At 34.5% G+C, this 25118-nt stretch overlaps 1 pseudogene across 1 annotated transcript; it reads left to right on the top strand.

Moving 5' to 3' along the window:
• The first annotated feature begins 1826 nt into the window (after window positions 1-1826).
• LOC145098099 (uncharacterized) lies at window positions 1827-21541 on the top strand (annotated as a pseudogene). Its single transcript, XR_013704542.1, has 6 exons — window positions 1827-1983; window positions 17699-17815; window positions 18004-18073; window positions 20851-21037; window positions 21134-21318; window positions 21416-21541. The product of XR_013704542.1 is annotated as an uncharacterized LOC145098099 (transcript).
• The last annotated feature ends 3577 nt before the right edge of the window (window positions 21542-25118 follow it).

Raw genomic sequence — 25118 nt, 5'->3', positions numbered from 1 at the left:
TCAATATCACTAGGTGGCCCGACTCTAGTGACATCATACTTTTTCTTTGCATTTACTTCATTCAACAAGCTACCAGGACCCACATTAAAAAAAACATTTCATAGTGTCCATCTTCTTCCAACCTATTAAATGTTTTTCTATACTTCAAAGCCGACTCCAACATCAAGTAAGTTGAATTCCACCTAGTGGAAACATCTAAACATACAGTTCCAGTAACATTTAACTTTTCTATCTTCAAACATTCCTTGAACTTAGCCAACCTTGAAGGTGAGGATCTAACATACCTCACAACATTTCTAATAACTTGAATTGCAGGATCATAATCTTTTAACCCATCACACACAATCAAGTTTAACACATGAGCACAACAACGCATATGCAAGTATCGAGCATCTAAAACTGCATGTCCCTAATTTTGTATTTTCTTTTTCAGAAAGGAAATAAATGTATCATTAAAGCTCGTATTATCCACAGTTATTGTAAAAACCTTCTCAATACCCCATGTAATTAGACAACTCTCAACCATTTTACCAATTGTGTCACCCTTACGATTCAAAATAACTTCAAAATTCAAAATCCTTTTTTGCAAATTCCATTCTCCATCAGTGTAATGGACTGTTAAAACCATATAATTGATGTTTTGACATGAAGTCCATGCATCAGTTGTAAGACAAACAGATTATGAAGATTTTTGTAAAAGCTCTGCAGGGATAGTTGGTCAGTGATTTTGTTCCTAACAGGAAATCCCTAATCTCAAAATCCGAGTAGTCATTTAGGACATTTATGGGATGGATTCAACTTGGGTTCAGTATGGGCGTCTGTCAGGGAGACGGACCATCTCGAGACTTCAGGTCTCAGATTGAATAAACGGAATTATGTTGCAAGGAATTCATTTCATATTCGGGTTTTAAAACCCTGTGGGGTTGGTCTTAGTTGCCTTGGAAAGGCTGGGTATGCTTGTAGTTGTAGTCGTGTTGCTTAAGTTATTTGGCTTGTCAGGAGTGGTAAGGAATGATTTCAAGGACAAAATCTAATTTAAGTGAGGGAGAGTTGTAACATTCCGTTTAAATTAATTAAAATAAATAATAAACCCGGAGCCCCAATATGTAAATTTATAATTTATATTATTTTATAGTAGCCCTAAAACCAATAATATTTAGCGGAGAGTGGTTTCAGGGAGCCAAATGATATATTTTAGACTTTCGGGGGTCAAATTCAGGATGTATCTTGTAAAGATTTTTAGAAGACAGAGGGTGTTTGGTAAGTATTGGACTTATAATGAAAGGATTTTGGAAAGCTAAGGGCTGTTGGGCAAATTTTGGATTGGAGTTGTAAGGAATTTCCGAAGTTAGGGTAGAAATAGTAAATTCTAGACTTTATTGGAAAGAACAATAGAAGGAGGGACCATTTCTGTGATTATGGGATCAACCTTAAGGGATCCAGGTATACAAACCTAACACCACCAACAAACCCTAACCCTACTCTCGGATGAAGCAGCCGCCACCACCTTGTGACTCCCCAACCGCCACCTCCTTTTTTCTCGCTTTTCATATCCGACTATGTCGTCACCGTGAGCGGCAAGGAGGACCACCAAGATGGGAGTTTGGACTGTGAACGGTGAAGTGTGGGCTGAGAACAATTAGAATAACGTCGGACGAGCCCCGCTCGATGGTTGCCGTTGTTGCACTGCCGCCGCCGCCGACGAAGTTAGAAGCCGCACAACCGAGAGACTGCCACCTTGTTCCACGGTTGCATCCGTCGCCGTCAAAGAGCAAGGACTGGCGGAAGGAGCGTGGAGGATGTTAGGAGAAGCCTAATGAGCTGGAATGTCGTTGTGTCATCGCGAAACCTTCCCTTTCACTGGTTCGTTGCTGCTACACCGCCGCTGCCGGCTTGCCGCTTTAGCGGCTGATCCGATGCCACCATCTAGCGTCATCGCCACCACCGTACGCCACCAGGTGGGTGGTTGTGTTACTATTCCGGGCAAAACTTGTTATATGCGTTTATTTCAGTGGAGAGGTGTTCGGGTGTTTTGTTAGCCGGAATTCACGGGGAAAAGCCACTACCACCACGTGCCACCGCCGGCCACCACTAGGGTGGTTGTGTGTGTATGTGTTTGTATTAGGGTGTGTGTGTGTGTTATTTGGGGTTTTGCTTTGTAATATTGTATTCGGTGCTAGAATAATGAATATAAACCCATAACCACCACCGTGAGGTGGTGACCGCAGCTGTGAGCCGCCGTTGACCACCACTAACCAAGGTGGTAGTGGGTGGTTCCCGACTTAGGGAAACCCTAATTGTCCTAATGAAATCCTAATGGGCTTAAGGACTTAGCTTTTGTGCCTAATTGGATTGTAATGGGTTGGAAACCCTAATTAGGGTTTAGAAAACCTTAATTTTGGAATTATTGTTTTGGACTTATCGGGACCCGTATTTTGGACCATTGGAGTGAAGATATGACTCAATCCCCATTTCATTGTATGTGTGGACTTAATGGATTAAGTAGGAACACTTAACCCTAATCGTCATTTTATATAAAAACCCTAATTGGATTTGGGTTCTTATTGGGCCATTTATTGGACTAAGTTGTTGTTGGCCTTTGTGGGCCAATGGGGAACACATTTATAGAATAAGGAAATTATTGGGCTTTAGGATAAGACCCATTAGAGAGGCATGGGCCCAATCTGGAAAATTGGACCATAATTGGGGCCTTGAGGATTATTAGCTATTGGGCCATAAAAATGCCAATTGTTTGGACTAGAATAATTGGTTGGGCCTTAAAATAAGTCCATGTAGATGTTTGGGCCCAATTTGGAAAATTAGGCCATAAGTGGGCCATGGTTGAGTATTGGGCTTTAGGGCCTTCGGAGTGTGAGTTTGGGCCTTGGTTTTGAACCAAGCTAGTTTAGGGGTAAAATGGTCCATTTACCCAAGTTTAGACTTATGGTTATGTATTGAAACCCAATTATTAATTGGGTGTCGTTTTGATGATTGAAAGTTCGGGAACCCGTGAACCAGCAGTTAGAGTTTTATCCGCGGGACTTCAGTAGTGCCAAGTGAGTCTCCTTACCATACCAATGGGTCTAAGGCACCAAGGCCGACCCATTCAGTAAGTTGTAGTGTTTATTGTAGATTCACTATTGATATGTCTGGTATGCATGTATATGTGGTATTCTAGTGATTATGTGGTATGCTATCGACTATGTGGTTTGTGGTATGCTAGTTGTCTTTGTGATACTTGCATGGAAGACCATGGGGGGAGCCCATGGCACCCGGATGTAAGACCATGTGGAAACCCCATGGATTTCCTATTAAAGACCATGGGGGAGCCCATGGTACTTGGATGTAAGACCATGTGGAGAGCCTATGACTTTCCTATTGAACACCATAGGGGGAGCATGACTCTTAGGTGTAAGACCATGAGGGGAGCCCATGAAATCCTGGAGTAAGATCTTGGGGGGAGCCCACGACATATGTATATGTTTATATGCATGGCTATGTGATTGATATGGATATGTGATTGATAAGGTTTACGTAGCTGTTATAGTTGATATGTGTCACAACTAGTATTTTAAGGCTAGGAAATTCTGTCCATGTGTAATTACTTTTGGAGAATTCTTGTAACCCGAAGTATAATGTTATTCATTCACCAACAACAATTCGAATCCAAATTCACACGTGAAGCCCTAAACCTAATTCAATGCACTACACTCACTCAACTTTGGGTTTAAAACCCTAACTTTCTGGTTCAAATATCTTATTAGACCAGGATACCCTTATTGGGCCTAATGGGCAAATAAACCCTTAACTTGGTTCTTTTGGGCCAAGAATACACATTTGGGCCTAAGTTGGACCCACATTCATTAAGCTATAGTATTTTGGGCCATAAGACTCTTCATGGGCCTTATTGGGCCGAAAATCGCTCACCTTGTCTTTATGGGCCTATTTGGGCCGAAAACTACTTATTTAATTACAATGGGCCGAAAACCCATATCCTTGCACTTATTGGGTCGTCAACTCATATGTGGGACCACATGGATAGAAAATCCCTAATGTGCTAATGCTATATCAAGCCCAAGATCCGTGTTCTTTTCTTTCCTCCCATTCTCGGTTATATATATATATATATATATATATATATATATATATATATATATATATATATATAGAGAGAGAGAGAGAGAGAGAGAGAGAAAAGAGAGAGAAAATTTAATGTAGTTAAAGTAGTGACACCTCATTAATGCTTCCCATACATCCATGCAAAATGTCCAACAAATATCTTGACAATTAAGAGATTACCCATTAAGCAAGGACCTTCACCTCACCTCCTCTCTCTTCTCTTCTTATTCTCGACCCTCCCCTCTCCATTTGAAACTTTATTTTATTTCTAAATTCTCTCAAAACTCTCAAGAACTCCCTTCCATCCTCTCTAAAAATTGTGTGGTGCTTGGGTAAATTCAAAGCTTCTACTTCAAGAATCATTAAGTTGGTAAGTTATTATCATCCTCAATTGGTTTGTTTCCATTTCATGTTATGATTCACACTCTTAAACACTACGTTTCATAATTCTTGCTTCCTAGAACTCCCTAAGCTCAAACTTCATTTTTTCAATCAAAACCGAATCCATCACCAAGGTGAGTTCATACCCCCTTGTTTTCGGTTTTAATATGTTTTTGGGGGAGAATACAAGTTGCTTTTGTGTTAGATCTAAGTATTTATGCATGTATGTGTGTGTTTTCATGTTATATGTTGGGATCATGCTATAAAAATATGTTAAACCTTCATAAATCTTGAAAGATCTACCAAAGCTTGGTGAGATTTTTAAACTAAAACACATTATGTAACATACTATGAAGTTGAAAGGATTAAACCTGTTAAGAAATACTTGAAAACTAAATAAAAATTGTATGAGGGGCCATACTTAACAAATAAACAAAAAGTGAAGCCTTTATGTCAACTCACGGTTTTGAGAGAACCAAAAGAGTCATTTTTAGATAAAATATATCTTTATGATATTCATGGTTTTAAAGGGGCCTAAAGTGTTAATTTTCACAAAATGGGCTTCTATTTGGGCCTTCACAGTTTTAATGGGCTAAAATGGTCAATTGTCATAAAATGGGCCTCAAATAAAAAATCACGGTTTTCATGGGCCTAAAATGTAAATTTTGGCCTTTATGGACTTAAAATATCATTTCTATTAAATTGGGCGGAAATTGTTATTTGCAATAGATTTGGGCCGAAAATGTCATTTCCATTAAAATTGGGCCAAAATGTTAATTTTATCAAAAGTGGGCTGAAAATGTTATTTTTACCAAACATGGGCCTTAATTGTAAACTTTCGGTCGTAAAGGGGCCTAAAGTGTCATTTTTATCAAAAATGGACCTCTAATGTAAATTCTCAGCTTATTAGGCCAAGAATGTCATATTTACTAAAAGTGGGTCTTTTATGTTATTTTGGTAAATAATGGAACTAAAACAAGTATTATAATAACAATCGGGTTAATTACGACATTTCCACTTTAATTGGGTCTTGTATACACATTTCATATTTATCGGGCCTTAAATACCTAATTACATGTTTATTGGGCCTTAAATACCTATTTACATGCTTATTGGGCATTGTGTTCTCTTTACATGTTATTTGGGCCTTATAGGCCCATTGATTTTATTATTGGGCCTCACGACATATTTTATGTTAATTTGGGCCAATAATAAACAATACTTGACATTTTGATAAAATCAAATGGTATTTCCATCACCAATGTTTTGTAATCAAATGCACACTCGAAACATTATTCTAAAACGGTAAACAATGTGATACACCGTTCGCGTAAATCCAGTTAAGGTTCTTGTGAGACGTTCTTTCATGCGTACCTACCTAGTGTACAACCTTAAGACATGTAGTTATAACCAGAGTCTCCTGGAGGGAGAGCGAGAGTTTGTGTATAGATCTATATGGGGTTGACAGCCCCGCACCTGAGTTGTTCGCTACAGCTAGACTAGACCAGTATAGGGTGACAAATGTCTTACCATAAACAAGTCGATGCCTGAAAAACGTCACGACAGGCAGATCAATCATATCAAACATGGTTATAACGACTCACATAGAGTTTAACAACACGATAAATTTACGGAATACCTATACTATACTTTTGATACACGTATGAGCTATTCATTTCTATAACACTTGGGTGTTATGGTGTAAAGACTACAACTCTTTTACAGACAGAAAATATCGGATTTTCTGGGGAACAAACACGATACCTTACATTTCACTTACAACAGAAAATATAGAAATTTCTGGAACTTTCTCTCTCTCTCTCTCTCTCTATATATATATATATATATATATATATATATATATATATATATATATATACACTTTCAAAATATGAACTCACATGCTATAATACACGTTTTAAAACAAAACGCTCAAACAATTTTTGCGGAAAATATCGGATTTTCTGAAAGTTTACAAATGATACAAAACTTTTTTTTTACAAACATGCTTATGAACTTACCAACATTATATATGTTGACCGTTTTCAAAATAACTTGTATTCTTAGGGAATCGTTAAGCATGTTGGTCATCAAGAAAACGTAGATTTTTGTGTATTTTTGTTATCATCATACATCTGACATTTGGAATGTAATTTGTAAGCCAATACATTGATGTAAACTATGATGGTTGTTATATTTCATGTGTAATGATGATGTTGTCTTTGATTTAATTATATACAATGTGATGATATTACAAGATGAAGTCACCCAACCCCCGGACGTTTCCGCCGTCTGGTTCGGGGTGTGACAATATAGATTATGTGGTTATGTGGATTGTGTGGGGTATGCTCTGGGGAACTCACTAAGGTTTGTGCTTACATTATACAGTTTTGGTTTCAGGTATCGTCGATTTGGAAAAGAGGGCTTGGATTGATCGCAGTGCACACACTTATGATTTCTGTAATGAATGATTTTGGGATGAACTCTGATAAATGTTTTACTTAATGATGATTTGAAATGTTTGAAATAAATGGTATCAATGTTTTAGCTATATTAAAAATGAAAATTTTACCTTTGACTTTTGGGTCGTTACATGAGAATTACCTGAAATCCAAGAAATCTGCAATTGTAGAAAGCTCTCACAACTACAGCTTGATAGGAACCTGAATGGAAAAATCTGAATGATATTTGTGACACATCACACATACATTCAAATGGTGCTTTAAGACATATACTTTAGGTTGGTTAACCGGATTTTAAGCATCCTGGATTGCATGGTCCTGTATCAAGAACATTCATGATACGATGTTAGCATTCATGGTAACATTCTGTAAAAAGGAACAATGTTCATGCTTTCATGCAAGTCATGTCAAAACATGATAGGAAGTATTAACTTTGAAAGCTTCAAACTAAATTTACCACAACAAATCCATGTGAATCAGAGAATCGTACCAGTTTATGGCGTTTCAACTGCGTTTTGGAAGACTGATTTTGGATCTCTGGAGTTGTTTCTCATCAGGCTTACAAGTTACAACCAAAATTTATATATAAAGACAATTTTAACCTCATTAGTCTACAATTCAAGTCACCTGATTTTCAAATAATCATATACTTGACTTCCTCTATTTCAAACAAACACCATTCGCGTAAAAATGCAAAAACAACACCACATTTAGCAAGAAAAATCTATTTGGCTAACATATGGACATGTGGGGCAGAAAAATCTGGCAAGAAGATGCAAATTTGGCAACTCATACTTAGACAACATCCTATAATTCGGGCATAATTCCATATCCACAACCCTTTGTAGCTAATGCTCTGAAAAGATACACAAGATACAGTTCTCAGATATGTGTGTGTTCTACTAGAATGATGTGATTCTAGATATGAATGAACTAGCCAAGATTTTGATTAATTGGCAATTCATCAAACATGTTATGTGCATAATCCGTACTCAGAAAAAATAGTGAAACGTATGTACAGACCAAAACGATGAGTTATCGATTCGTAACAGGTGAATTTTACGATAAAAAATAGACATCCAATAATAATCACACGCGGACAGATACAATTTATAAGTGGAATACAAAAATGGGGAAACTGTAGTATGTATAAGATTATGTATACATGTGTAAGTAAATATCGATAAACGTGTACAAATACCTGTATCGTAGCGTATTGCAGATTGAGTTCGACACCGACACAATCTAGGACTTTGTGAATGCTTTTAATTCATTTTTCACGTAATCGAGTTGGACATCGTCTCAATCATCGCAATCGATGGCGTTGTTCCGACTTCAACTTCTCAGGGGGTCAATTGAGGAGGCGAATCTGGTAATCGATGAATCAATGACGACAGTAAAGGCAAAGTCTGATAGCGGAGAGTGAAGAATGAAAAATTTTCAACGAGTCCTGTAGAGTCTTCAACTTACTTGATTCAATGAATAGCGGAGACATTTGACGGGGGAAACCATAGATTTCAAATGCTGGTTTTTGGGCAACGATCGACAATGAAGCTATAAGAGAAAAAGGGATGATGAGACGAAGACGATCGAGGGATTAGATAGAAAGAGGGATTGATTTGGGGGGAATGATCTTTTTAGTACCATAAATGCCCTTAGATTAATTTCAGAACCATGCCCCCATGTTTAATTTTCCGATTTATTTACAAAAGTTTCATAAAAGATCTTAGCCCTTAATTTTTTTAATCTGACGGTCCACTTTTAGTTCTTGGGTTCTCAGGAAACTATAAGTTCTCAAAAGATCATTTCTCTCTCTTTCTCTCTCTCTCTCTCTCTATATATATATATATATATATATATATATATATATATATATATATATACACTAGTTTATAACCCGTGAGAACCACGATTATAAAATTAATTAAATTTTAATAAAAAATCATTAATTTAAATAAATTATTACTTAATAGATATTTTTTTTAGTTATATAAAATTATAATCGTTGATCTAAATAAATACGTGAAGTTATATTATCACCTTATAATATGTATTAATTTTATTTTATTTTTCAATCTAATGCTATTAATTTAATATAATTAGAGTGAGAAAATTTGAAATTTAAAATCAATTATTAATTTAATTTAATTAGAGTGTGAAATCTAAAATTTAAAATTAAAAAATTGATAATCAATTATTAATTTAATGTAATTAGAGTGGAAACTTAAAATTTAAAATTTGAAATAGATAATTAATAAGTTGATAAGTGACATGATATGTGATATATAACACTAATGAGGAGTTCTAATTATATGACACTTGTCAATAAGAGATTAAACATATTCTTTTATTATTATAAGGATATATATATATATATATATATATATCCCTATTCTAATAAATGAATATGTTTATTCTCCTATTGACAAGTGTCATACTATTAGAACTTCTCATTAGTATTATATGTAACCTATCATGTCATTTGTCAACCTATTAATTATCAATTTTAAATTTCTCACTCTAATTACATTAAATTAATATTTGATTTATCATTTTAAATTTCGAATTTTAAATTTTTTCAGTTTAACTATATTAAATTAATAACATTAGATTCAAAAATAAAGTAAAATTAATATAGATTATAAGTGTTGGAATAGTGTCTAAGGCTGCAACTATATTAGGCAAGTATTTGACCCGATTGTGCATGGTCCTTTTGGGTTGCCTTCACCATAGCAACTTGATAGGATGATTTATTATGAGAGAATAAATATTATTAATATATTATGAGAATAATATAAGGAATAATAATATTGTTATTTGATTAATATAAGTCATAAATTAATTAGTATTAATTTGGTGACTTAAAGAGATTAATTAAATAAGAGGGTATAAACTGTCAATTGTTTGATAGTTACACTTTAGACTGTAAATCCTCATTGGATGAAGGGTGGACGGATTCTAGGGCTAGGGATAGCCTCAAATCGTCCAATGCTTATCTAAGGAAAGGATTTAGATTGCTTTAAGGAAAGATTATCCAACTAGGGTTTAAGGTGAAACCCTTAGGGAGTCTACAAGTATAAATAGACCCCATGGCCAAGGGAAATCGGCATCTCATCTAGAGTAGAGAACCCCTGGCCAATTTCTTCCTCTCCTCTCTCTCAAATCATCCTCCTTGCTAGTTGGTGTTTGTAAGCCATTAGAGGAGTGACAATTGTGACTCTAGAGCTCCAAGACAACAAGATCAAACAAGAGATTCAAAAGTAAACTTCTAGATCTGATTTTGTATTGTTCTTATACCTAATTAGTTATTATAAGTCTTGGATTCAAAGCATGTTTAATTAGAAAGCATAGATCCAAACATTAGGGTTTTGCATGCGCACATAGGAAAGTTCTTATGACTAAAACCCATCAGTGGTATCAGAGCCTAGATTGGTTTCTATTAAATTGTTGCTTGTTTGTTTGAAACTTGTTTGCAAAATTCGAATTTTGTGTTTCTGTGTCATGAACTCGACGAGTCCCATGGTGGACTCGACGAGTCCAATTGGGAACTCGACGAGTTCGAGCGTCAGGAAGGGCCAGATTCGGGATTTTTTCATATTTATCTTATGGAAACTTGCCTTTATCATATTAGATCAACCTTAATCCGATTTTCTGATATATATGACTATAATCTTGATCTAATTAAAGATATTTATCAACTAATAAAATATTTAATTTCCTTATATGATAATTAATTAATTATTTTGATTAAATTGGTAATTATCTTGCAAGAAATCTTTAAATAAATCAAATATGGATAATTATGGAATTAATTGTTAATAAAGATTATTTGTTATTTGATACTCCATGTTTTAAATGTTTAAAACTTGTCCTCAAGTTTTGAAATTTATGTTTTGTGATTAAAAGTTTTAATTTAGACAATTTAAATTTCAAACCCTAGATTTTTGAAAAGTTTAAAATACAACCCTATACTAATATAATATTACAAGATTAATATATATATATATATATATATATATATATATTAATCTTGTAATATTATATTAGTATAGGGTTGTATTTTAAACTTTTCAAAAATCTAGGGTTTGAAATTTAAATTGTCTAAATTAAAACTTTTAATCACAAAACATAAATTTCAAAACTTGAGGACAAGTTTTAAACATTTAAAACAATCAATTTAGGATGACCTACCACATGAACAAAGAGGAGGTCACACTAAGCAAACTCCAAGGTCTCTTCAGGGTTGCTGAGAGCAACTTCAAGGACAAGTCTGTTGCACCAACTCCCAATCCGCCCGTTGCTCCTGTCTTTGCTATTGGACAAGGAAAGGGAAAGAAGAGGAAGGCTTCGTCTAAGAACTATCGTAAGGTTAAAGCCCGAGATGGTGCCTCTTCTAGTGGGACAAAAGTTGATCCTGCTAAGCCCTGCCCTAACCACAAGGAGGCAGAGTGCCACCACTGCCACAAGATAGGACATTGGAAGAGAAGCTGCCCAGAGTACCTGCAAGCCATCAAGGAAGGAAAGATCAAGCCGTCTTTCGCAGGTATATACACAATCAAATCTAACGATTCATCTCATGATGTTTCTTGGGTTCTTGATACCGGTTGTGGTTACCACATTTGTTCTAATGTGCAGGGACTAAGAAGAAATAGGGATGTGGAGGCTGGAAGAATAAATCTAATCATGGGGAACAGAAGACTGTCGCCTGTGACCAAGATTGGAGTGTATTCTTTAGTGCTTAGGAATGGTTTAAGTTTAGATTTGAACAATTGTTGCTATTCGCCAGAAATGGCTAGAAACATCATTTCATTTCATGGTTTAGATTTTCTTTTAATAATGAGAATGGTTCTATTTTAGCTTATCTAAATGGTGTCTTTTATTTTGAAGCTATACCATGTAATGGAATATATGAAACTGTTATGATTGTTGATAACTTAGGAAATGATGTTTTGAACATAGATTCGTCCAATAGTATGGATAGAGCATCCTTGTGGCATTGTCGTCTTGGACATGTCAACAAGAAGTGCATAGCCCAACTCCAAAAGGATGGAGTGTTGGAGTCATTCGACCTTAGGGAAGATGACACATGCGAGTCTTGTTTACTTGGAAAGATGACTATGTCACCCTTCACGAGTACGTGTGAAAGGGGTGAGGGTCTATTGGACCTAATACATACCGATGTATGTGGACCATTTAGATCAACCACGAAGGATGGAAACTGCTTCTACGTGACTTTTACCGATGACTATAGTAGATATGGGTATATCTATTTAATCAAGCAAAATTCAGAAACTTTTGAAAAGTTCAAAGAGTTCAAGAATGAAGTGGAAAATCAATTGGGCAGGAAAATCAAGATGCTTCGATCCGATCGAGGAGGAGAGTACCTAAGTCTTAAATTCCACGATTATCTCAAGGAGTGTGGAATAGTTTCACAATTGACGCCACCTAGGACACCACAATTGAATGGTGTGGCAGAAAGGCGTAATCGAACCTTATTGGATATGGTTCGCTCTATGATGAGTCGTGCTTCACTACCTATCTCTTTTTGGGGATATGCCTTAGAGACTGCCGCCCATATCCTTAACCGATTCCCTACTAAGAAGGTTGCCAAAACACCTCACGAGATGTGGACAGGGAAAGCTCCCTCGTTGGCACATATCAAGGTTTGGGGTTGCGAGGTTTTCGTAAGACGAGATACTCACGACAAGCTCGAACCTCGTAGTGAGCGATGTATTTTCATCGGCTACCCGCAGAAATACTTTGGATATCTCTTCTATAGACCGAAGGACAATGTTGTCTTTGATGCGAGCAGAGGGGTTTTCCGAGAGTGAGAACTCATAAGCCAAGGAGACAGTGGGAGGAAAATCGAGCTTGAAGAGATTCAAGAGTCGATAGATGAAGGAACCTCTACCGCTGGCACTCAACCTGAGGAGGAAACTCCGGTTGAACCAATTGACGAGTCCTTACCTCTTAGACGTTCCGATAGAGTTAGAGTTCAACCCCAGTTTTATGGTTTTCATATTACTACCGAAGGGGATACGTATATTAGTGATGGTACACTAATAAATCTTGATGAACCTAATAGCTATAAGGAAGCCATGGCAGGCCCGGAGTCTGCGAAATGGAAAGAGGCAATGGATAGCGAGATCCAATCCATGTATGATAACAAAGTTTGGAATTTGGTTGATAATGTGCCCGGACGTAAGACCGTTGGGTGCAAATCGATCTTCAAGAAGAAGACCGACGTGGATGGAAACGTACACACATATAAAGCGCGATTGGTCGCGAAGGGCTTTACTTAAACTCCCGGAGTTGACTATGATGAGACCTTTTCACCAGTTGCAAAGATAAAATCTATTAGAGTGATGCTAGCTATTGCCGCATTTCATGATTATGAGATTTGGCAAATGGATGTCAAGACCGCTTTCCTTAACGGAAAGTTGGCTGAGGATTTTTACATGGCTCAGCCAGAGGGGTTTGTGGATCCGAAGCATCCGAATAGAGTGTGTAAACTTGAGAAGTCCATTTATGGACTTAAGCAAGCATCTCACAGATGGAATCTTTGCTTCGATGAGAAATTCAAAGAGTTTGGATTTGTACGAATCGAAGATGAATCGTGTGTATATGTCAAAGCCAGTGGGAGTATAGTAAGCTTCCTCGTTCTATATTTCGATGACATATTGCTCATAGGAAACGACATCCCGACTCTGCAGGAGGTTAAGTCCTGGCTCGGGAAGTGCTTCGCTATGAAGGACCTCGGAGAGACTTCTTACATGTTGGGAATAAGGATAGTGAGAGAAAGAAGTAAGAGACTAATAGGACTTAGTCATAACACTTACTTAGAGAAGGTACTAAAACGTTTTAGTATGGAAAACTCGAAGAAAGGAGAATTACCGATACAAAGTAATGCCAAATTGAGTAAGACTCAAAGTCCGAGTACCGAAGCTGAAATAGCAGAAATGAGCCGAGTACCATACGCTTCCGCAGTGAGCTCAATCATGTACGCTATGACTTGTACTCGCCCTGATGTAGCCTTTGCTTTGAGCATGGTTAGCAGATATTAAGGAAATCCTGGCAGAGCTCATTGGATTGCGGTGAAGAATATCCTTAAGTACCTTCGGAGGACGAAGGAATGGTTCTTAGTCCTCGGAGGGAGTGATGACTTAAAGGTGCGAGGGTATAGTGACGACAGCTTTCAGACCGACAGGGACAACTACCGTTCGCAGTCGGGCTGGGTCTTTACCCTGAATGGAGGAGCAGTGACTTGGAAAAGTTCCAAGCAGGAAACCATAGCTGATTCAACGTGCAAATCAGAGTACATTGCAGCGAGCGAAGCGTCGAAGGAGGCAATATGGTTGAAGAACTTCATCGGTGATCTTGGAGTTGTACTTGCCATAAAGGAGCCCATGGAGATTTTCTGTGATAATGAAGGAGCGGTTGCCTTGACCAAGGAACTGAGGGATCATGGTAGATCACGACACATTGACAGAAAATACCACTTTATTAGACATCGTGTAGAAGAAGGACAACTCGTAGTGAAGAGGATATCATCAGAAGATAACCCAACAGATCCGCTTACGAAGGGACTGAGTAGGGTTAAGCACTTGCAGCATGCTAGGAGTATTGGGCTGAAGGATGATATTAGCATAGATTAGATAGTAGTAGAAACGTGTAATAGATAAATGTAATTAACATTTGATGATTAAATAAAGGAGTTTTATTTATGAGTAATGTTACTGTCTTATGTTAATTGTTTAACTATTGTTTCATTTTGCATGTTTTGACTTCTAGAATAATTGAATTTATTAAGAATAATCGAATTATTCAAATTGTCCACAATCGTTCATATGTTGGAAGTAGATATGAATGAAGATTGTCGTGAATTGGTGTGTAGATTGTCTAAATGGTATTAGACATAGCAAAAGATTGTTGCAACGTTCATGAGTGCTTATGAACTGGTTTTGAGCATTGGAACAAACCCGTGCTTGCTGGAATCACCTTATGGAATATGATATATAAAGGGGTGATCGCAAGATGATAATATCATATAGTCTTAAAACCTAGATATATGGTTTGTTATTTGTTAATTGATTGTACATTGATAATGCGAAAACGCATCAGTAACTCGGTGTTATAAAACGCATTGTTGTGTATAGTTGATTAATGAATTAGTAAATGCATATAAGTCGAAGTTTATCTGTAACTTTTATCCTAAGTAGGTAAAAGTGATATCTCGGCCGCTCGATGATTTGATTTGACTTATGTGCCGGGCCCGGTCAGAACTGTATTGATGTGTTCGATTAAGTTCTATGTCGAATAAATCAGAGATCGAGAAACCTAAATGCTTGACTAATCATTCCATAGAATTGTCAGCATGATATCTAACAGAGGACTGTACGATCCCTTATCTAAAGGACAAGATTGATTAGATCAGAGTTTGACAGCGTCTTTGAGAGCTACGATTGCGAATTGGATTGTGCTTGTGCATATAGTTACTAGACTTATCCAAGTGGGAGACTTTTGGAATAGTGTCTAAGGCTGCAACTATATTAGGCAAGTATTTGACCCGATTGTGCATGGTCCTTTTGGGTTGCCTTCACCATAGCAACTTGATAGGATGATTTATTATGAGAGAATAAATATTATTAATATATTATGAGAATAATATAAGGAATAATAATATTGTTATTTGATTAATATAAGTAATAAATTAATTAGTATTAATTTGGTGACTTAAAGAGATTAATTAAATAAGAGGGTATAAACTGTCAATTGTTTGATAGTTACACTTTAGACTGTAAATCCTTATTGGATGAAGGGTGGACGGATTCTAGGGCTAGGGATAGCCTCAAATCGTCCAATGCTTATCTAAGGAAAGGATTTAGATTGCTTTAAGGAAAGATTATCCAACTAGGGTTTAAGGTGAAACCCTTAAGGAGTCTACAAGTATAAATAGACCCCATGGCCAAGGGAAATCGGCATCTCATCTAGAGTAGAGAACCCCTGGCCGATTTCTTCCTCTCCTCTCTCTCAAATCATCCTCCTTGCTAGTTGGTGTTTGTAAGCCATTAGAGGAGTGACAATTGTGACTCTAGAGCTCCAAGACAACAAGATCAAACAAGAGATTCAAAGGTAAACTTCTAGATCTGATTTTGTATTGTTCTTATACCTAATTAGTTACTAGAAGTCTTGGATTCAAAGCATGTTTAATTAGAAAGCCTAGATCCAAGCATTAGGGTTTTGCATGCGCACATAGGAAAGTTCTTATGGCTAAAACCCATCAATAAGGTGATATAATATAATATATTTATTTAAATCAACGATTATAATTTTATTTTAGTAAAAAAATATCTCTTAAGTAATAATTTATTTAAAATAATTGATTAATAATTTTGATTTTTTAATATGAAAATTTAATTAATTTTATAATCATGGTTCTTATGGGATATAAACTAGTATATATATATATATATATATATATATATATATATATATATATATATATATATATATATATATATATACTTAAAAATCATACTTTTGTATAAATATAAGTTTTCGTTTTTCACTCAACCTATAATTTTAATAATAAATATGTGTTAGTTATATTATCTATATATTTCTGATTAATGAAAGATTATATTTCATGGAAAAAGAATACCAAACAAATATCATTGACTTAAAACTAATTCATCTCACATCGTTTCATGATAGAAATAAACCCAATAGATATTCTCAATAAATCTAAAGGAATCTTGTTGTTGGGTCTCTTCCAAATGTTTAGTACAATTTAGTTCAAAATTTTGAAAACCTAATCGTTAACAAAAATGTTTCTTGTTAGAACCGTTGTGATCCATTTTGAGTCCAGATCCACCGATCCTCGAACATCTGATTTAAAGTTTGGTTTTGTGAAAAATAAATTAATATGGTAAAAAAGAATTTCTTATTTTGAACTATATTTATTTGATGTCAATTTTTATAATTTTTATAAGAGATATATAAATACATAGCATGCAAACATTAAAGATTCCATTGTATGTCCATTTAGCATTGTTTAAACCTTAAAATGATATACATATTTTAAACTGGAATCTTTATGCTAATAAAAGAATAATTTTAATTTTTTTTTGTCATTTGTCATTCTATATTTAAGGTTATATATATATATATATATATATATATATATATATATATATATATATATATATATATATATTTTCATTATACAACACCTCATTAATATTATGTCACGTGTGAGAAAGATATATTAGGTAAATCACAATCACAATTAATGACTTTAAGGTTTTAAATAATAGATTTTAAATTTTTTAAAGAAACATTTGTTTTTTTAATTATATGATCAATTTAAAGTTATAACTAACTTTTTAAAATTTTGATATATCTCGTAATTAATATTTTTTAAACTTATTTCTTTAAAATAATTGATTAATAATTATAAAATTTTACTATAAAAATTTAATTAATTTTATAATAATGATTCTCATAGTTTATAAACTAATTAAGTAATTAAAAAAAATTAAATGCTATCAATAAATTACGAAAAAAAAAAACTATACACGTAATCTAACGTATCTCATTTTTAGGAAAAAAATTACAATAATTAGTGTTTTACTATTCAATACATGACGATTGCCTTATCTTGACTCCATGAACACCCACCAGGCCACCACCAACTTGGTTCCTTTGAATATTAATAATCTTTAATCCTTGGTCAGCATCAATTCAAGCAGAGCAACCTAATCTATCTTCAATCATGTCTTCTTCGGATGAAATCCAACCACCATCACATGGCCACTCACCGTCCACATCACCTCCGGCAAAATATTCCACCGGTATTCCAATTCCACCAATATAGTCTCTGCCAGCCAATGGTCTATAGGTCTTTGTGAATGCGACTCAGATGTCTTAAATTGTAAGCTTGTAGTTTATAGCTATCAGCTAAATACTTTGTGTAAGTAAAAACAAACCCCTTAAACACGTTAACTTTACTAACGTTTTGTACTCTTTCTGAAAACTACAGGTTGCATTACATGTTGGTGCCCTTGTATTCCTTTCGGAAATTGTTGAGATAGCAGACAAGGGAAGTACCTGTAAGTCTCTCTCTCTCTCTCTCTCTCTCTCTCTCTCTCTCTCTCTCTCTCTCTCTCTCTCTCTCTCTCTCTCTCTCTCTCTCTCTCTCTCTCTCTCTCTCTCTCTCTATATATATATATATATATATATATATATATATATATATATATATATATATATATATATATATTTAGATTCATGTGAGACGGTCTAATTTTGTGAGACTGTGAGACGCATTTTTTTCGTTTTTTTTTTTTAAATTTTTTTTAGTTAATTCAAGTTCCGAAAATAATATTTAAAAAAAGAATTTTTGGATTTTTCCATTTATTTTGCATTTTAAAATTATTTTTTAGAATATGTAAAGTGTAATATTTTATTAGAATATTTCACGTATTTTCAAAAAAAATGGAATTTATTTTTATTTTATTTTTATTTTTTTAGTTAATTCAAGTTTCGAAAATAATATTTAAAAAAAGAATTTTTAGATTTTTCCATTTATTCTGCATTTTAAAATTATTTTTTAGAATATGTCAGTGTAATATTCTATTAGAATATTTCACGTATTTTAAAAAAAAACGAAATTTTATTTATTTATTTATTATTTTTTTAGTTAATTCAAGTTCCGAAAATAATATTAAAATTTTTTTTTTTGGATTTTTCCATTTATTTTGCATTTTAAAATTATTTTTAGATTTGGTCTAACGGTCTCACAAAATTAGAATGGTCTCAAATGAACCTGAACCTATATATATATATATATATATATATATATATATATATATATATATATATACACACACACACACACATGGCTAGGTTCAAATGTGGATTGACATCTATTGTGTGGACGTGTTATCATCCCATATCGGCCAAAAGTACTATAAGTTGGTGGCTTATAAGTCTAGGTGTCCCCTTCTCCTACAAGCTGGCTTTTGGGAGTGAGTTCTACACTTGGGCTTATGGCATGATACGGGCCTAGTATGGGATGGGTTCGTATCAATTGGTATCAAAGTCGTCCCCATCTTTCGAGGTGCCAACACTTGGAGTGGTGGCTTACGGAGTAGTGACTTGGACCCAAAAAGAGGGGTGCCAGCCGTGACCAACAATGACTCGGAGTGGTGGCTTAGACCAAAAGGGGGTGCCAACCGTGACCAACGAGGACGTTGGTTCTTTAAAGCGTGGGGTTTTGTTATGATCCAACATCGGCCAAAAGTACTATAAGTTGGTGGCTTATAAATCTAGGTGTCCCCTCCTCCTACAAGCTGGCTTTTGGGAGTGAGTTCTACACTTGGGCTTATGGCATGATACGGGCCTAGTATGGGATGAGTTCGTATCAATTGGTATCAGACCATGGTGACCTTAGATACAACACTAGAACCATATCAGGACGTGTGGATAATGCTATTCTGTGAGAATTATAAAGAAAATATGTTGTTTGATAATATAAATACGTTCAATCTTATATAATTATTTTAATTATTAAGCATTTTCACTAATTAAATCGTCTATAAGGTTATTATACACTTTTTTTAAAATTATTTTCATTCTGTCAGAATGTTATCAGGATGTTTATTGAGTCGTATTCTATAAAAATTAAAATAAATAAAAAACGATGAATGAGATCAAAAATGAATTAGAATTGGTGAGAATCTAATAAAATAACAATAGTTCTGTGAGATTGAACGTATTCACATTAGTAAACAACATATTCTCTTAGTAAATTTTATAAAATAACATTATCCATACGTCCACACAATAGTTGTTCATCCACATAATAACCTCTCTCTCTCTCTATCTCTCTCTCTCTCTCTCTCTTTATATATATATATATATATATATATATATATATATATATATATATATATATATATATATATATATATATGCTCGGGTTTGAATATAAGATTTTAAAGTGATCAACTCTTCAAAATATCACAACGAGGCTTTTGTTTCTAGAAAATAATATCATATCGTATGTCTAACTATCAATAAGAACCGGCGATCTGTTATAAAAATGAAATGTTAGACTAATTACATTAATTACAATGTTTTTCTAAAATATGTTCAATATCGTTGTTTGTAGTAGATATCGATATTTTTACATAAAATATAATGCTACTTGTCTACGAAAAATTATAGTATATGTTATTGAAAAGACAAACATTATAATATTTTACTTAAATTGATCCAAAATTGAAATAATTCTTGAATGAAGATGGAAAGGTCAAGAGTGTATGATACTCTAATTCCTATCCTTATTCACATCCATATCTCCACCCCAAAGGGGTCTGGGTGGGAAATAAAGATTTTCTATTTCTATTGTAATATGAAAACTTTTATATAATTAAAAAACCAAATTTTAATTTTATTAACATAAATTTAAAGATTTTACAAAAAAAGCATTCATAGCTAGATTGCATAAAAACTATACATAAATGAAAAATCAAGCAACTTTAGCTATAATAGTATATATGATATGATTGAATATATTATAGCATGAACATAATGTTTGAATAAGAAGTCGTAACACACATAGAGTGATGTTTTTACTGTATATGCCAAACATAAACATATGCCCGATGTGAGATTAGTATTTGATATTCTTTCTTGAGAGCACAAACTTGGTCAAATAGTAGGAATCAAACTTTTAACATTAAACATAACAAGTAATCAAGAACAAACATCAAATAAAATCGTAGAGTGGTATTTGAGGTAAAAATAGATAAACCAATAACAAAAGGAAATTATATATGATGAAGGACATGCATAACTTAACCAAATAATTACTAATGAGTAGGGATATTTGGATCAACTTTTAGGTATGTAAAATTTACTATAACTATACGTTTTGTATTCTTTTTATATATTAATATCTATCGAGGCCGGATCCAGGATCGGGGATCAGGGGTATCCCCATTTCCGCTTTTTATTTTAAGGATTCTCAATCCCCGGTCAGACTGTGTGGGTTTCGGGTTCCTCATCGTGTATGGTTTTTTTCCCATCCCTATTCAATAATTTGATGACTATTGTCGGTTTTTTTTATTTTTAACAACATGTGCTGTACATGGAACTCTTTACAGAATACTTCTTGTACTCACAAGATGTCAATGGATATTTTCTTGTATGTATCGGTCTAAAATGCGACAACTATACTTGTTACCTGAGGAGCCATGCAATGATTGTCTTGTCCATTTTTGTTATGAGCCATGTGCGATGTGTCAAGAGTATCGTGAGCTAAAATATCGTGGATTTGACATGTCTCTTGGTAATTAGTTTTCTTTAATCTCAAATTAACAAGTAAAACTTTACATTTACATAAAAGAAAATAATTCCAATTCTTATTCGTTTTGCAATATATTCAGGATGGCATGGAAATATGGAGAGGCAAAATGGTGGAGTCGTGATGCCATAATTTGCATTTATGGAAATGAAACATTAATTATTATGATGTATGAAAAAGGCTTTGAGAAAAAAGATTTTAAAATATAGTATCAGAGCGTTGTTGACTTGTTATGTTGATGGAAGTATCGTAATAAAAAGAACAAAAAAGAAACATTTACCAAAATTGCATTTTCACGTAAAGTCTAGCCCATGACATGCAGATAACGTAAAGTCTAGACCATGACATGCAGATACATTGATGACATGCAGATAACGTAAAGTCTAGACCATGACATGCAGATACATTGATGTCATATGTAAAGCCTTCTTTGATATGTTTTTTGAAGAATGTAAGAGTTTTGTTTTAAAGGTTCTAATTTATTTTAGGGTTATTAATGTTTTTTTAAGGAACAAAATATTCAGATTGTATGTTAAAAAAGGTTGTAAGAAAAAGGTGAACAAATATTATAAAAAAAAGTTGTATAAAAGTATAAAAATGAGATTAAAAAAATATTGAGATACAATTTTAAAAAGACTAATGTTGTAAAAAATATAAAAAGTTTCATATAAAAGTGTAAAAATAGCTTAAAAAGATTCTCATTATAGAAACAGAAGTGTAATCACTTTAGTGTTGGTAGATGCCTAAACTAAGCAATTAAACATCGAGAAATTTGTTGACTAGCTTGTGCAATAATAATAAAAAAAAGATTTGTTATGGTAAGCGAGCTTAAGCAAGTCTGGTTCTTTGGGCACTACTGTGAGAACGACTTGGGGTGGGTCACCAAAGCGGGTTTAGGCAGTTAGAGGCAAGATAATCACTTCACGTCTTGCTTGCAAAATCTAGACAACAAAACCATTTCTAGCAACCACTGCTTTCGAAAGAGCAACCATTTCAAGGAACATCTACTTAAAAGTTTTCTATAGTGAAAGCTAAGCTTCAATTCCAGCAAAGGTTTTTTTTTGAGCTTTTAACTGTTCATTATGATAAGTAGTCGATTAGGAGAACTGATGATATACTCTTCTTCATGTTTCATTATTCGTGATTTATGTGTTGGGACATAAATATTCTACCTATTATGATATGAATTTCCAAAGTCTTCATACTTATCAATTGTTCCACTCAGATCTAAAAAAATAATATAAAGAAAAAGTCAATGGATTTGAATTGATTCATGAATATATATAAGTTATTCTTAAAAGATTCGGTACCGAGGTACTTGAGAAATATTATTTTTCAGAGAGGTTGTCCCTCCCATCTTGCCTATCTTGGACCCCTTTGTGAGTCCTCCTAGTTTAAGGGGAACAACTAGAAAATTGATGAAATCCGCCTAGACAGGAGATTTCTTTCTTCGAGTTCATCTCGATTCTTATTTGAGATTTGGAAGGTATTTCTTGAACCCTCTTCTATCATTACCCTGTCATTTATAGTCCTTGGGGTTGGAAGTGAAGAGCCAAGATAAGTTTAAGGGCCAAGTTTTGCAAACTTGGGCCAAGAGGGAGTACGCTGCGCGTACATAAGAGTACGCTAAGCGTACTAAGGTCCACCTTAGTATGCTGGGTGTTAGGTGTATTTTGTGCACCTTTTTGCACACCTTTTAGTCCCATTTCATGCATTTATTTAGCATAATTGTCCTTCATTTGTCTTGCATTTCATCATATTTCATGTTAGTCTCTAGAAAAACCTTATTTGCACATTTTCATGTCTTTTTTCAGGTAAACCGGAGGTTGGAACGCGCTTTAGGAAGTGTCGGGAAGCATTGGTGAAGATTTCGGGATGATCGGGTGAAGAACGAAAAAGTTGGAAAAATCAAGTTTGGATTCGGAGTCAGAGGGGTACACGGGCCGTGTTGGATTTACACTGCAAAACCAACACGGGCCGTGTTGACCAAAAAGAGGAGCTGTTGACCATGCTGAACACGGGCCGTGTCAGATTTACTTTATGTTCAACACGGGCCGTGTTCGACCCATAAATCAACTTTTGGCAGTTTTTCCTATCTTTCATATTACGGGTTAAGGGCCATTTTTTCACACGCACAACATATCAGAGCACATTTTGAGAGGGGATTTCGAAGGTTTTTGCAAGGATTTGATCATTTATCATTTGGAAGCATTATTTCTCTTATTTGTAAGTTGTAATTGCACTTTAATTCAATCTTTTAAACTTTTGATCTTGAACTAGCCATGTGTGGCTAGAACCCTAGTTTCTGCAATTTCATGTTTTGACTTCTTGGTAGTGACTTGAATCATATGACATGATGTTTGTTCTTAATTCCTATCTAATGAATTTGATTTTGCTTCAATCGAATGTTTGATTCTAATTGTGATTCTTATTGGCCATTTGAATTAGGGTTAGGTCATTCAAGTTATCTCTTTTACAAAATCCGTAATTGTTTTATGAAATTGAACAAGTAACAAGCATTAAATTGATCTCTATTGAATGAATTTAGTGTAAATCTTATTCATACACTTTTACACTCCCGAGCTTATGAGGAGTATTGGATGTTGTTGGGAACATTCACATAAAACTTCATGCAATCTTATAATCTAATTCTAAGAGCTTGTTTAGATTAGGTTAATAAGGTTAGGGTTAATCAAAGAGCTTGTTTTGGTTAATTAATGTGGTGAATGGGAACTGTTAAAGCTTATTAGCACTTTCAAGTACCAACTTAGATAGAACTGAACGAATATTGTGTCATCTTTTAGTCACATTGCTAAGTTGTCATACATGAAGTTGGAGTCCTTACAAAATCTGCATTTAATTCACTCATTTAGCTAATTGCGTGTGTTTTTAATTTGTTTGTTTAGTCATTGCACTCTAAAACCCCCCTTTTTTACTGTTGGTGACCATAGTACCTTGCGCAAAGAGGTATAGACTAATTATCCCGTGTCTCTGTGGATCGACACTGCTTGCCTTGTACTACCTTTTAGTGCAATATAGTGGGATTATTTTGGAGTATATCGTACCCCATTATTTGTTGGGTCTGACACGCCTAACACTGGGCGTACACTTGTGTACGCTGGGCGTACTAATGTCAGGGTGAAACCCTAATATTTAGGGTTTGGGGCCTATATAAGCAACATTATGAGCACCAAAACCTCTTTTACCTCAGCCTCCACATATTACATTCGTCCTCCCCAAACCCTAGCTTCTCCTTTGTGTGTTTATGCTTATTTTGTGTGTTCTTGAGTGCTTTAATAGGAAGGTATTGCATCAAAGAGTTGGAGAAGAAGATCAAGCTTGTAGATCTGAAGTTAATTTGTGCTCAAGAAGCTCCAGAAGGTATAAAGTTCCAAACTTTATGCATATATGCATAGATCTCACCATTTTACTTTAATAAAACCATTTCTTGTCCCAAAAGCCATAAAGTGGTGCATGTTGTGTTTTGGACGAAAATGGCTGTCCTTTTAGACTCTTGAAGGGACCTTGAGTGAAAAAAATGAGGTCTCATTAGCTGTATGTGTCCCATGCATGGAGAAATAAGGTCTTAATGGATTAAGACCAAGCATTAAGAACTTTATGGACGCCCAAAGTGATAAAGTTCAAGACTTTATGGATCCTAGGCATGTTAGGTCTCTGGATCTGAATTTTCGGCTTAAGTACTTAAGCCATTAAGCACTTAATAAGGTTTTGGCAAACTATAGAGTACGCCCAACGTAAATCCAGTATGCTCAATGTACTGGGTC

Source organism: Lactuca serriola, chromosome 4 (genome assembly GCF_051521515.1).
Source record: "Lactuca serriola cultivar US96UC23 chromosome 4, Lser_US96UC23_V15, whole genome shotgun sequence".
Lineage (NCBI taxonomy): Eukaryota > Viridiplantae > Streptophyta > Magnoliopsida > Asterales > Asteraceae > Lactuca > Lactuca serriola.
The sequence above is the reverse complement of the archived record's forward strand: the minus strand, read 5'-3'. Positions and strand labels throughout refer to the sequence as shown.